Here is a 12,654-nt window from a genome sequence, read left to right as displayed (position 1 = left end):
CCCAAAGGAAACAAAGAGAACATTAGAGCTTGCCAGGATGATAATAGGTATGAAATGACTCAGGGGCTTGATTTACTCAGCTCAATAGATCTAGCCTACAAAACAAAAACTGTAAACAATAGGTGTTCTGAGTTTCAGTGTAGTTAGCTCCTCCCTTCAAATACATATAAGGCAGTGTCCAGCAGCAATCTGACCAGAACTGAAGAAGTGACTTGGATGAGCAGCCAAACGTCTGCACTCTCTTTGGTAACAACTGGGCTGTTTGTTACGCTCAGAACAAATGTAGACCGAGCGTATGACAACTTCTTGAACATATTTCTATCTCTGTATAATAAATACTGTCCAGTAAAAGAATACCATACAAATGGCAAACCATCAAAAAGCGCTTGGCTTACCAAAGAAATATTAAATGCTTGGAAAGAAAACAAAAAAACCCAAAACAAAACTAAATCTTTATAAATTGTTTAACAAATGAAAGATATTGAACAAAGATACAAGTGATATAAAAATAAATTAACAGATATAATTACAACTAGCAAACAGTTACAGTGGGGGAAAAAGTATTTTTTCAGCCACCAATTGTTCAAGTTCTCCCACTTAAAGAGATTGTTGTAATTTTCATCATAGTTTCACTTCAACTATGAGAGACAGAATGAGGACAAAGAATCCAGGAAATCACACTGTAGGATTTTTTTGGGAATTAATTGGTAAATTCCTCGGTAAAATAAGTATTTGGTCACCTACAAACAAACAAGATTTGTGTCTCTCACAGACCTGTAAGTTCTTCTTTAAGAGGCTCCTCTGTCCTCCACCCGTCCCCTGTATTAATGGCCCCTGTTTGAACTCGTCCTCAGTATAAAAGACACAACCTCAAACAGTCAGACTCCAAACTCCACTATGGACAAGACCAAAGAGCAAAGGAACCACAAACAAAACTAGACCTGCACCGACCCCGAACACTCAATCTGCAACAGGTAAGAGCTTGTGTGAAGAAATCAACTGTGGAGCAATTAAATGGAAGACAAGGCCACTGATAATCTCCGTCAGTCTGAGGCTCCACGCAAGATCTCACCCCGTGGTGCCAGAGTTGGTGATGGGGGAAATGAGATCTTATGAGATGATGAGATCTGTGAGCCAAATGATTCAAAATGTGGTACAATAATGAGGTCTCATATTGCTGCCATCTGCTGTTACTTTGCATACATTACAACATTTGAGCTGTGTATTAGCCTTAGTTATTGCAATTGTTATTGCAATTAACACTTCGGATATTTGTAAAGGCCCGTTTATAAAAATAATAAAACATGTCACACAATTCTGTTTCATTGATTTTTATTTAAAAATACAATTTTTTCAAGGGTTTTTGGACTGAGACGATTTCTTTTTTTTGGAAAGAATGTCTCCAGCTTTTCAGAATATTCTCTCACGGGGAGCAGAGGAAATTTTTTGAAAGATTATACAGGGTTGGGTATAGCACTTTTGATTTAGTCCAGTACATTAATGGATCCTCACTTCTCGGTATTGGAACTTCAGCAAGGTAACAGTCTACTTCAGTGGTTGCATTTGCTACAAAGCTCTGTTCTTTTACTGTTGTTAACATTTTCGTCAAGCTTATGCCAAATGTCATCTAAAAACAGCAACAGGACGGTAACAGTAACTCACTACTTGACCAACTTACTCACCTACTTCTAACTCACCTACTTCTAACTCACCTACTTCTAACTCACCAACTCACTAACTGACAAACTTGCTAACTCACTAACTCCTATAAACGGCGACGACAACCCACGAGTGGCGCTGCAAATTCAAACTGCTTATAAGCGCTGGATGAGTGTGAACCTCTGACGTCACCTGCTCTGGATGAGATCTCATCACGTGATCGCCTTGTTCATGATGCACACTTCAGTTTGAGTCTCCATTGGGAATGCCCACTTTTGTTCGGTACAGATCTCAAGATCTCATTTCATTTCGCCCATCCCTAGCCAGAGTAGTGCCACATTTTGCAAAGTACATTTTAAATCAAATTGCAAAAAGTCTTGTTTTTTCTTCAGATAACATGTTACCTAACTTAGAACTCCTGTTTGCAATAATATTTTTAACTGACTTGTTTTTACTGAAAACACAATCATTTTCAGTTCATTACTCTCTGTATCTAACAGGTGGTTTTACTGCTCTACCAGATCTGGTTTTGTATGTTAATGCATCAGAGGTAACATGAACAGTCTGTATCATGTGCATCAACAGTATGACCAGGTGACGCTGATTGAAAAGTTTCTTTATCACTTGTTTGCATTTGAGTGTCCTGTTCATCTGTTATGAAGGTTTCCTCCTGTTTTACATAGGTGTTTCCTATTTCTCCTGTACACTCGACCATCAGGTGTATGAACCACAAATGACCGTGGCTGTTGGTGTTTGTGCAGGACCACAGCCGACTGCCATGACTCTCGTCGTTGCATCTGAACATTCCATCTTGTAAGTCAGGCAGTGTCCTTGTTTGTCTGTCAAAGTACAGTTTCTGCTTTACCTGTTTTTCTTTCAGTTGCTGATGAATCTTGTCCAGTCCATCTGGAGTGAGCAGTGACGTAGATGTTGGCAGTTTTCCTTTCAGCCGGTGTCCCATGAGCAGTTGTGCTGGGATAGTCCTACATTCTCCAAAGGTGTATTCCTGTACTCCAAAAGTGAAATGTAGGGATCGCCTTTGCTGCACTCGGTTTTCCTCAGCAGATTTTTTACAGTCTGTACTGTTCTTTCAGCCTGTCTATTGGACTGAGCAGTTGTGGGACTGGAAGTGATGTGTCTGAACTCCCAGCTTTCTGCAAACTCTTTGAACTCAGCACTGGCATACTGAGGACCATTATCCAATTTTAGCACATCAGGTGTACCATGCCTGGAAAACATCGACTTAATAGTGGGTATGACACTGTGGCTCTAGTAGTGTCCTTCAGTTTCATGAGCCACGGAAACTTCGAAAAGTAGTCCACACACAGAAGAAACTCAGAACCACTGTAATGAAAGTGAGCAGTGCCTACTTTCGCCCATGGCCTGTTGGGTAGTGGATGTGAAAGTAGCGTCTCTCTTGGATTACTTTGTGTTGGTTGCACACTCCACACTGTAACTGTTTGCTCAATGTGTGCTGAGATGTTTGGCCAATACAAAAAGTCTCTGGCTCTCTTTACACTTAACCACTCCTAAGTGTGACTGTGAATTTTCTCCAGCATTTCTTGTCTTATGCAAAATAATCTTAACAGCTTTAAACATCAGTTACCTGGGGTCACATACACCAGGGGTAACTGATGACATCCATAAATATCCTTCATTTGCCAACCGTTCAGTGTCATGTCCTTTAATAACTACATTTCTGTGTTTTCCGCAGTAGCTTTTTGAAACTTGAAATTTACATCTAACTCTTTTCCCAAAAAATCTTTTTGTTCTGAGAAAAGCTCTGCTCAAGGGGTCTGCTATGTAAAGTTCTTGACCAGGTTTGTACGTTACCTTTGAGCTGTACCTCTGAAGCATTCTTTGTAGCCTCATGGGAGACTTGTGAAGGGACTTTTTGAAAATGTTCTTGAGTGGCTTGTGGTCACTTTCCACTTGAATGTTTTTTCATAAATGAACTAATGGAACTTTTCACAGCTATAAACAATAGCAAGTGGCTCCTTTTCAATCTGAGCATTCCTTTGCTGACCAACAGTGAGCGCCACAGGTTGTCCATTCTGCAGTAAGACGGCTCCTATCCCTTCAGAACTCGCATCCACCGAAAGAGTGACGAGTTTAGTGATGTCATAGTATTTGTGTGTAGGAGCGTTGGTGACGAGCTGTTGTAGTTGGTCAAAACTTTCTTGTTGTTTCTCCCAGTGCCACTGCACATTTCCTTCGAGCAGCTTTCACAGGGGTGCGCTGATATCTGCCAGGTTTGGTATGAACTTGGCAAGATACTGAATCATACCCAGGAATCTTAATGGTTCTTTTTTGTCCTGTGGAGGAGGTAGCTGTGTCACTTTTCTTCATCTGGGTTCAAACCATGGTCAGAGTACATGTCCAATGTACTTGAGCTCATTTGTCCTGATGAAACACTTATTTAGATAGGTTTCAGTTTATATTCTCTTGCTCTGTCCAGCAGTTTTGTTGGTCTTTGATCATGCTCTTGTTTAGAGTCTCCCCACACCAGTAAGTCATCGATGTTGACAAAACCATCTAAATCCTCAATCATTTGTGCAATTTGTCCCTCTGGAACACGCGCTGATGAGATACCAAACAGTAGACGCAGGAACCGGTATCTTCCAATGGGGGTATTGAAAGTACAGAGCTTTGAACTTTCCTCATCAATTTTAATCTGCCAAAATCCTTGAAACTGAGAAATATTTAGAATGCGAGATACAACTTCTTCCACAGTGAGTAATGGGTAGTACTCATGTTTAATAGCGTGATTTGAATCTTTGGGGTCCATGCAGATATGTATTTTATTTGGTGTGACTACAGTGACCGTACTATTGCCCCGCTCTGTTGGCTCTGTCTGCCTTGCTATCACTCCCATTCTTTCCATGCGCTGTAGTTCCTGAACTACTCTCTCAGTGCAACTGGTGCTTTGCTGGGGGCATGCAACACAGTTGTGACGGTCTGGTCTTGCTGGATGTGGTGCTGACCAGGTAAATACCTCAGTCCATCAAACAGATCATTAGTCTTTCAGAATATTGTGCTCTTTTGTGACTTCATACATTCTTTTCACTAAACCTAGCTATAAGCAGGTAGCCTCACTAAGAATGGTTGGTTCTTTTGTGGTTACAAACTCAATCTTGTGTTTTTGACCTTTAAACACCGCCACCTTGTGACCAAAGAAGGGATCGAGTTTGGTCTTGCTTATTTAGAGCTTGTCCCCAAGTCCCAGTGCATCCAGCATCAGAAACATTTTTGTTATTCTCCACTTTGAGTGTCCCCAGGAACATTTTGGTTAAATTTTCACTTTGCTCAACAGCATGAACTTTCATTCTATAATTTTTGCGCTGGTCCTGTGCTCTACGTATCTTGGTGAAATGATTTTTCTTATGGCATACATTGCATGTCTGACCATACGCAGGGCAGTTTTTCCATGTTTATATCTGCATCTGTTAGTGTGTCTGTTTTTGTTTTACTGTTAGTGTCTTTTGTCCTGACTGTTCTCAGCTTGTTCACTTCTACTTCTTCAGTTAGCGCTTTGACTTGGCTGGTTATGATCTCATTGCTCGGCATATACACAGCTTTGTCAAATGTCTACTTCTCGTAGCAATCTGCCTCTTACTTGATCATTTATTATGCCACATACTATTCTGTCACGCACCAGTTTATCATATAGGGTCCAAATTCATAGTATTTAGCTTTATTCTTCAAATTAGTGACACATGTATCTATGTTCTCGCCTTGATTTATTTATATATTTTTTATTTTCATGTTCTGCAAAGTGAACCGTGTTACTTACTTTTATTGCCTCTTCTCCTACAACATGCAGAAAAATCACACATTGCTCTTTTCCAGACTTTTCGGCAATGCCGCTAGCTGTACAGAACAGTTCGAAGCTTTGAATCCAGTTTCTCAATTTTTCTGCTAGGTTGCCATGCAAACTCAGGTTCTATGGTGGTTCAACCGTGCCATCTTTTTCCATATTGTCTTCTGACACCATGTTATGTTCAGGACTCAGGAGGCTTGGTGACTGATCATGTTAAGAACAGCTTTTAATCTGGTCAGCTGACATGTTACATGCAGTAAGGCAAGTTTATTTGTATAGCACAATTCGTACATAAAGTAATTCAAAGTGCTTTACAGAATAAGAAAGAAAATAAAATTAACATTAAAAGAGAAGAGTGCAGAGTAAAAACCTTCCAGTCCCATGCACAGCTAAACAGAACCGTTTTGAGCCTACATTGTCAAAGTAGAGGCCTGTCTCACATCTTCAGAAGACTGTTGCGGGTTTTAGCTGCACAAAACAAACGGCGATTCACCATGTTTAGTCCTGACTCTGGGCACCAGCAGGAGGCCTGTCCCTGAAGTCCTCAAAGTACCCTCACTCCCACTCATCACACAATCGCTACGGGTGCCTGTGCGCACAAACTTAAATACATCACAAAAACCTCCTTCCATCAGCGAGGGCATTGAAGATGAAACGTGGCTGGGTCTTTCAGCGTGACACTGATCCCAAACTGGCCAGGCAACGAAGGAGTGGCTTCGTAAGAAGCATCTCAAGGTCCTGGAGTGGCCCAGTCTCCAGAGCTCAACCCCATAGAAAATCTTTTACAGTGAGCTGAAAGTCCATCTTGCCCAGCGATAGCCCTGAAACATCATTGCTCTAGAGGAGATCTGCAGGAGGAATGGACCAAACTACAGCAACAGTGAAAACCTCTTACAGACTTACAGAAAACGACCTCTGTCATTGCCTACAAAGGGTAAATAACCAAGTATTGAGATCGACTTATTTTCCAGCATAATTTGCAAATAAATTCTTTAAAATTCAGACAATGTGATTTTTATGGATTTTTTTTTCTTATTTGTCTCTCATAGTTGCAGTGAAACTTTGATGAAAATTACAGGCCTCTCATCTTTTTAAGTGGCAGAACTTGCACATTTGATGGCTGACTAAATACTTTTTGCCCCACTGTACCCCATGGAGTGTACTTTCACCTCTTTCTGTGCTCTTGTTATGTACGTTATTTTTTTTTATTCTTCATTATTTAATAGAAGAGTCAAGGCGACATGCCACAGGTGTTTATTTCTGTTTTAAATTGAAGTAAGGAATTAATATTTCCTTTTGAATATCAATAGGCAAATATAATGTTTGAGGTGATTTATTTATTTATTTTGTTTTGTTTTGTTTTCTCCAATTGTAGCTACTACGTAACTTTAACAAAATATACATTGTTAAAATGTTATAACAGAGACGGGTAACAATATAATTTTTATATTCATAGTCTATAAACCAGAGAACACTGATTAGTTTTACATAAAGTGGGATACTATTCAATTCAATTCATTTATTTTTGTAACGCCCAAAATCACAACAACAGTTGTCTCGAAGGGTGTTCATGTTTTGGTTGATGGGGGAAACCGGAGTACCCGGAGGGAACCCATCCAGACACGAGGAGAAACATGAAAAACTCCACACAGAAAGGCCTGGGCGACCTGGGGATCGAACCAAACCCTCTGCTGTGAGGCATGAGCCACTCAGCCACCGAGATATACACACAAAAACACAACAACAGGAAAAATCAGACAAAACAAGAAAAATCCCTCGGGCATCTCTTCAGGATGCCTCCTGGATGCCTCCCTAGGAAGATGTTTTTCCGGGCATGTCCTACCGGGAGGAGGCCCCGGCGAAGAGACAGGGCATCTGGAGGAACAATGTCTCTAGGCTAGCCTGGGAACGCCTTGGGGACCCACCGGAGGAGCTGGAGGACGTGTCTGGGCAGAGGGAAGTTTGGGAGTCCTTGCTTAGGCTGCTGCCCCAGTGACCCCAGCCCCAGATAAGAGGAAGAAATGAATGGATGGACACCTTTAAATGTATCCACTGAATCAGTGAACCCTAACTGCTTTAACATTGCATTACTTGCTTTTACAAAAAGCACCTAAATGTGCCTTTAGCATCAAAATAAACATCACATCTGACCAGAAAATAGTGCAAACTAAATTCAAGTGCAGGGGCATTTTTTGACAACATTCTTGCTTTAAAATACTGTCGTAATGACTGATAGGGGGACCAAGGAGACAGGACTCGGCAGTCCCACGAAAAGTTTAACACAACAACACAGGTTTTAAATGTGCAAATAAAGGTAGATAGATCAGGGAATTGAGAGTAGGGTTGTTTGCCGTGGTCCAGGAGTAGAGCGTGAGCAGCTGGGTCAGAGATGAGGTGAGCTGGGTCAGAAGATCTGAGGTTCGTACCGATTGTGGAGGGCTGGGTTGGAGACTGAGGAGCTGAGTGGGTCCAGGGAGCGGGATCATTGTGTATATGCGGACGATCTGGCACTGAGTGTCAGGTCCTGGCTCCCTGTGTCCTCCCCAGGTGCAGCTTACTGATTAGATGCAGGTATGCATGGGAGTAGCCCAAATCTCCGCCCAGCTCCCAGCTCAGACACAGAAGGGAGGGGGAAAATGGTACAACAAAAGGCAAGGCAGACTAGGATCTTGACAAATACAGTAAAACAAGTAGAAATAATGTTCACATTCATCTTAAGTAGCGCTTTACCATTGGCGATTAGCATTAGCATCATGTTAGCATGTTTTTTCACCATTTTCCTTTATGGTAAACACATGTTGACTCCCCAAGACAATACTTTAGAATGAACACAGGACGTGCTGTTCATTCACTGTCATGACCGCTCTGATTCACACATGGAATCAACTTCAAATAGCATAAACAATTTTGCACTTTGAATTTGGATTTTGTGCCATATTTACATCAAATTAAATCCACATGCACTCACTGACAAGCTTTTAGCTCAGCACAGTTTCTGTGGTGTGTGTCCAAAGTGTAAAAGAACGAAAAACTAATGTGAACAAATAAGGTCATTATCAGCTGAAGTGACAGAACAGGATGTCCACACAAACAAAGAGGATCACACTTCCTCGTACCAAAAAATATGTATATTTTTTTATTAGTATAGTATAAATGCAGTAGTTTTAAGTGTCAGTATTGGACTAAACTGGTCCCAGTTGTAGATAATGGGTGTAAATGGAAGTCAGATCATGGAGAGTTTGTCTTTAGTCCTGGTTTAATCCTTATCAAAACCAGAGCATCCTCTCCTTCATATTTGTGTCCTCCTAGCTCATTTCAGCTGTGTCAGACTAAATGAGACAGAGCTCAGCAGCAGCCTGCTATGACTCACCCATGTGAAGCCCCACCCAACTAGACTGCAGCCAATAGTGGAGCGGCTCTGAGTCACTCCAGGAAGAACACAGAAACAGCCTCTACGTCTGCACACTCTGAGACACTTTGGACTCTTTGGGTCTGCTCAGGTTTCACTAGTTTGATTCTATTAAACACTGGGTTTAGTCCTGGTTTAGTCCTGGTTTAGTCCTGGTTTAGTCCTGGTTTAGTCCTGGTTTAGTCCTAAACGTTAGACTTGATTGAGCTTGATTTAGTACTGAACTTTAGACCTGATTTAATAATGAATTAGTTTAGACCCGAGTGAGTCCTGGTTTATTTCCTGGCTATAGACCTTGTTCTTGAATAGACATAATTGTGTTTTTCAATGGTTTTAAATAACTTTTATTTCATACATATTTATAAAGATTTGCTTTAACCATTTTCTGGTTGTGATTTGGACTTTTGGGGTGTGGATTCAACTAAAATGAGACTTTTCTGGTTTTGGTCATGTCTTTTGGTTCATTCTGTGGCTTTTTCATTTCTAATTATTTAATATTTCAATACATTTGAAGTATTTTTTAAATTTATTTTTATTTCTCTTCTATTTCTGCTATAGCTAGTTGTGAGATCTTCTTGAATAGTAAAAAAATATTGTCTGGATTTACATGGTTACATAAAGTTCCAAAATATGGAGTTTAATTTCACAGTAAGAATGTCATGTGGCCATTTCCACAGTGCACCACTGATGTGTTACTGATGTGAAATCAAAACCGCTGTGGCGCCACCATTACAATAACACATTTGCACAGAAAAACAACACAAACTTTATTGAGCTGCATTGCTGGTATATGTTCGATTTTAGAGCAGACTTTTTGCAGTGGGCTTCATGCATCAGTTCCTCCTGAGAGTCTGAGATCACATTAACCTGGACTGAACATGGATCAGAGAAAGACCAGAGAAGACGGAGCCCCTCCCTCTATAAAAGTTCACAGGTAAGAGAGGATCACTAACACTCCACCACTGTTCTCCATGTCACAGCTCAGACTAAAGCCACTGCTCCATCTGTGTCCACAGACCTGCTCCCGGGGCCAGCGCCGTCTCATTCAAGAGTCATGACTCAATGGGACAAGGCATTAATTTTAAAAGAGAACATGGTCCACAGTAAGTCAGACTCACAACACCTCATAATGTCAGGACTTTATGTTAACAGCTTTTTTTAGAATGATATGGATGACTAGTTTTTTTAATTAAGCTCAACATAAGTGAGAGCTGCAGATGACCTCTATGACTGTGAGGAGTAACTTCATGCTCGTCTCAGCAGCAGGAAATGCAACACACTTGTGTCTTTGGCCTACAAAAGGCCTTCTATGAGATCCTAGTCCAGGCCCATCACCCACTGGACCTGCTTAAGTCACATGCCTTTAACGGCTGTGTTTCTCCAACAGAGGTACTTTTGATTTGAAACAAATTAAAATTGACTCTGAAAAAGGCCAACAGTTGACAAACTTCTTTCAGGAAATGAAGAAAGCAACAGACTTTAACAATTCAGATAAAACTCCCATGGCCCAGACAAATACAGTCATTCAAAGAGCTTTACAGAATGAGAAAGATATTAAACTCACAATAAAACAAAACATAAATATCCATCCACCCATCCATGTTTTTCCTCTTATCCGGGACCGAGTCACAGGGGCAGCAGTCTAAGCAGGGACTCCCAGACTTCCCTCACCCCAGACACGTCCTCCAGCTCCTCCGGTGGGACCCCAATGCGTTCCTAGGCCAGAGAGACATAGTCCCTCCAGCATGTCCTGGGTCTTCCCCAGGGGCCTCCTCCCAGTGGGACATGCCTGGAACACCTCTCTAGTGAAACATCCGGGATGCATCCTGAACTGATGCCCGAGCCTCCTCAACTGGTTCCTCTCGACATGTAGGAGCAGCGACTCTACACCGAACTCTTCCAGTGTGACTGAGCTCCTCACCCTATACCTAAGGCTTTGCCGGGCCACCCTATGGAGGAAACCCTTTTCGGCCGCTTGTATTTGTGATCTTGTCCTTTCGGTCATTACCCAGAGCTCATGACCATAAGTGAGGGTAGAAACGTAGATTGACCGGACCCTATAATCCCGGAGCACCCCCAAAGGACACCACAAGGGACACGGTCGAATGCCTTCTCCAGATCCACAAAACATGTGGACTGGTTGTGCAAACTCCCATGAGCCCCCGAAGACCTGATGGAGAGTATAGAGCTGGTCCAGTGTTCCACGACGAAAACCACACTGCTCCTCCTGAATCCAGGGTTCGACTATCGGTGGGATTCTCCTCTCCAGTCCCTGGAATAGACCTTACCGGGAAGGCTGAGGAGTATGATTCCCCTACAATTGGAACACACCTCTGGTCCCCCTTCTTATACAGAGGGACCATCACCCTGGTCTGCCAATCCACAGGTACTGTCCCCGACCGCCACGCGATGTTGCAGAGATGTGTCAGCCAAGAAAGCCCCACAACATCCAGAGACTTGAGGTACTCAGGACGGATCTCGTCCACCCCCGGAGCCTTGCCACCAAGGAGCTTGCCAACCACCTCAGTGACTTCAGCCAGGGTGGACAAGTCTGCCTCTGGGTCCCCCAATCTCTGCTTCTTCCTCGGTAGCCGTGACAGTGGGATTGAGGAGATTCTCAAAGTATTCCTTCCACCGCCCGACTACATCCCCAGTTGAAGTCAGCAGCTCTCTGCCAGCACTGTAAACAGTGTTGGTGAATCACTGCTTCCCTCTCCTGATGCGTTGGACGGTTTGCCAGAATCGTGGAGGCCATGGAGGAGGACTATCAGACGGCTTCAAACAGAACACTTCCCCGAGTTTTTGCCTCTGCAACCGCATGAGCTGCGGCACGCTTGGCCTGCCAGTACTCGTCATCTGTCTCAGTCTGTGACAGCATCCCTTACTTCCAGTGTCCACCACCGGGTTCGGGGATTGCCGCCGCAACAAGCACTGCAGACCTTACGACCACAGCTACGAGCAGCCACGTTGACGATCAAGATGGAGAACATGGTCCACTGGGAGTCCATGTACCCAGCTTCCCCAAGGATCAGCGAGAAGCTCTCCAAGAGGTGTGAGCTGAAGACCCGAGGGCTCCGCTAGATGTTCCCAGCAGACCTTCACAATATGCTTGGGCCTGCCAGGTCTGTCCAGCTTCCTCCTCTGCCAGCAGATCCAACTCACGACCAAGTGGTGATCGGTTGACAGCTCAGCCCCTCTCTTCACCTGAGTGTCCAAGACACATGGCTGGAGATCAGATGACAAGACAACAAAGTCAATCATCGACCTCCAACCTAGGGTTTCCTGGTGCCATGTGCACTGATGGACACCCTTGTGCTCGAACATGGTGTTTGTTATGGACAAACTGTGACTAGCACAGAAGTCCAATAACAAAACACCACTCGGGTTCAGATCAGGGAGTCCATTCTTCACCAATTACTCACATGGGCAATGGAGTCCCTGGTTGGTGCACTGTCTAGTACCCCTCCATTTATTCCAAGAAGGCCAGGTACTCTGCACTGGTCTTTGGCCCATAGGCCGACACAACAGTGAGTCCCCAACCCGGAGGCACAGGGACAAGACCCTCTTATTCACCGGGATGAACTCCAATACGTTGCGGCTGAGCTGTGGAGCAGTGAGCAAGATCACACCAGCTCGCCACCGCTCCCTGCAGGCAGCGCAAGAGAAATGGAGATTCCAACCTCTCTCGAGGAGTTGGGTTCCAGAGCCCAAGCTGTGCGTGGAGGTGAGGCAGACAATATCTAACCAGTAACGCTCAACCTCCAAC

The 12,654-nt window shown here is 43.3% G+C and overlaps 1 pseudogene; it reads left to right on the top strand.

Annotated features, from left to right (window-relative positions):
- Nucleotides 1-11,867: 11,867 nt before the first annotated feature.
- The window catches only part of LOC117376237 (ATP-binding cassette sub-family C member 4-like), a 38,812-nt pseudogene continuing 38,025 nt past the window's right edge, over nucleotides 11,868-12,654 (top strand).

The sequence above is a fragment of the Periophthalmus magnuspinnatus genome, chromosome 9, assembly GCF_009829125.3.
Source record: "Periophthalmus magnuspinnatus isolate fPerMag1 chromosome 9, fPerMag1.2.pri, whole genome shotgun sequence".
Classification (NCBI taxonomy): domain Eukaryota; kingdom Metazoa; phylum Chordata; class Actinopteri; order Gobiiformes; family Gobiidae; genus Periophthalmus; species Periophthalmus magnuspinnatus.
Note: the sequence above shows the minus strand (reverse complement) of the source record. Positions and strands in the feature narration are given on the sequence as shown.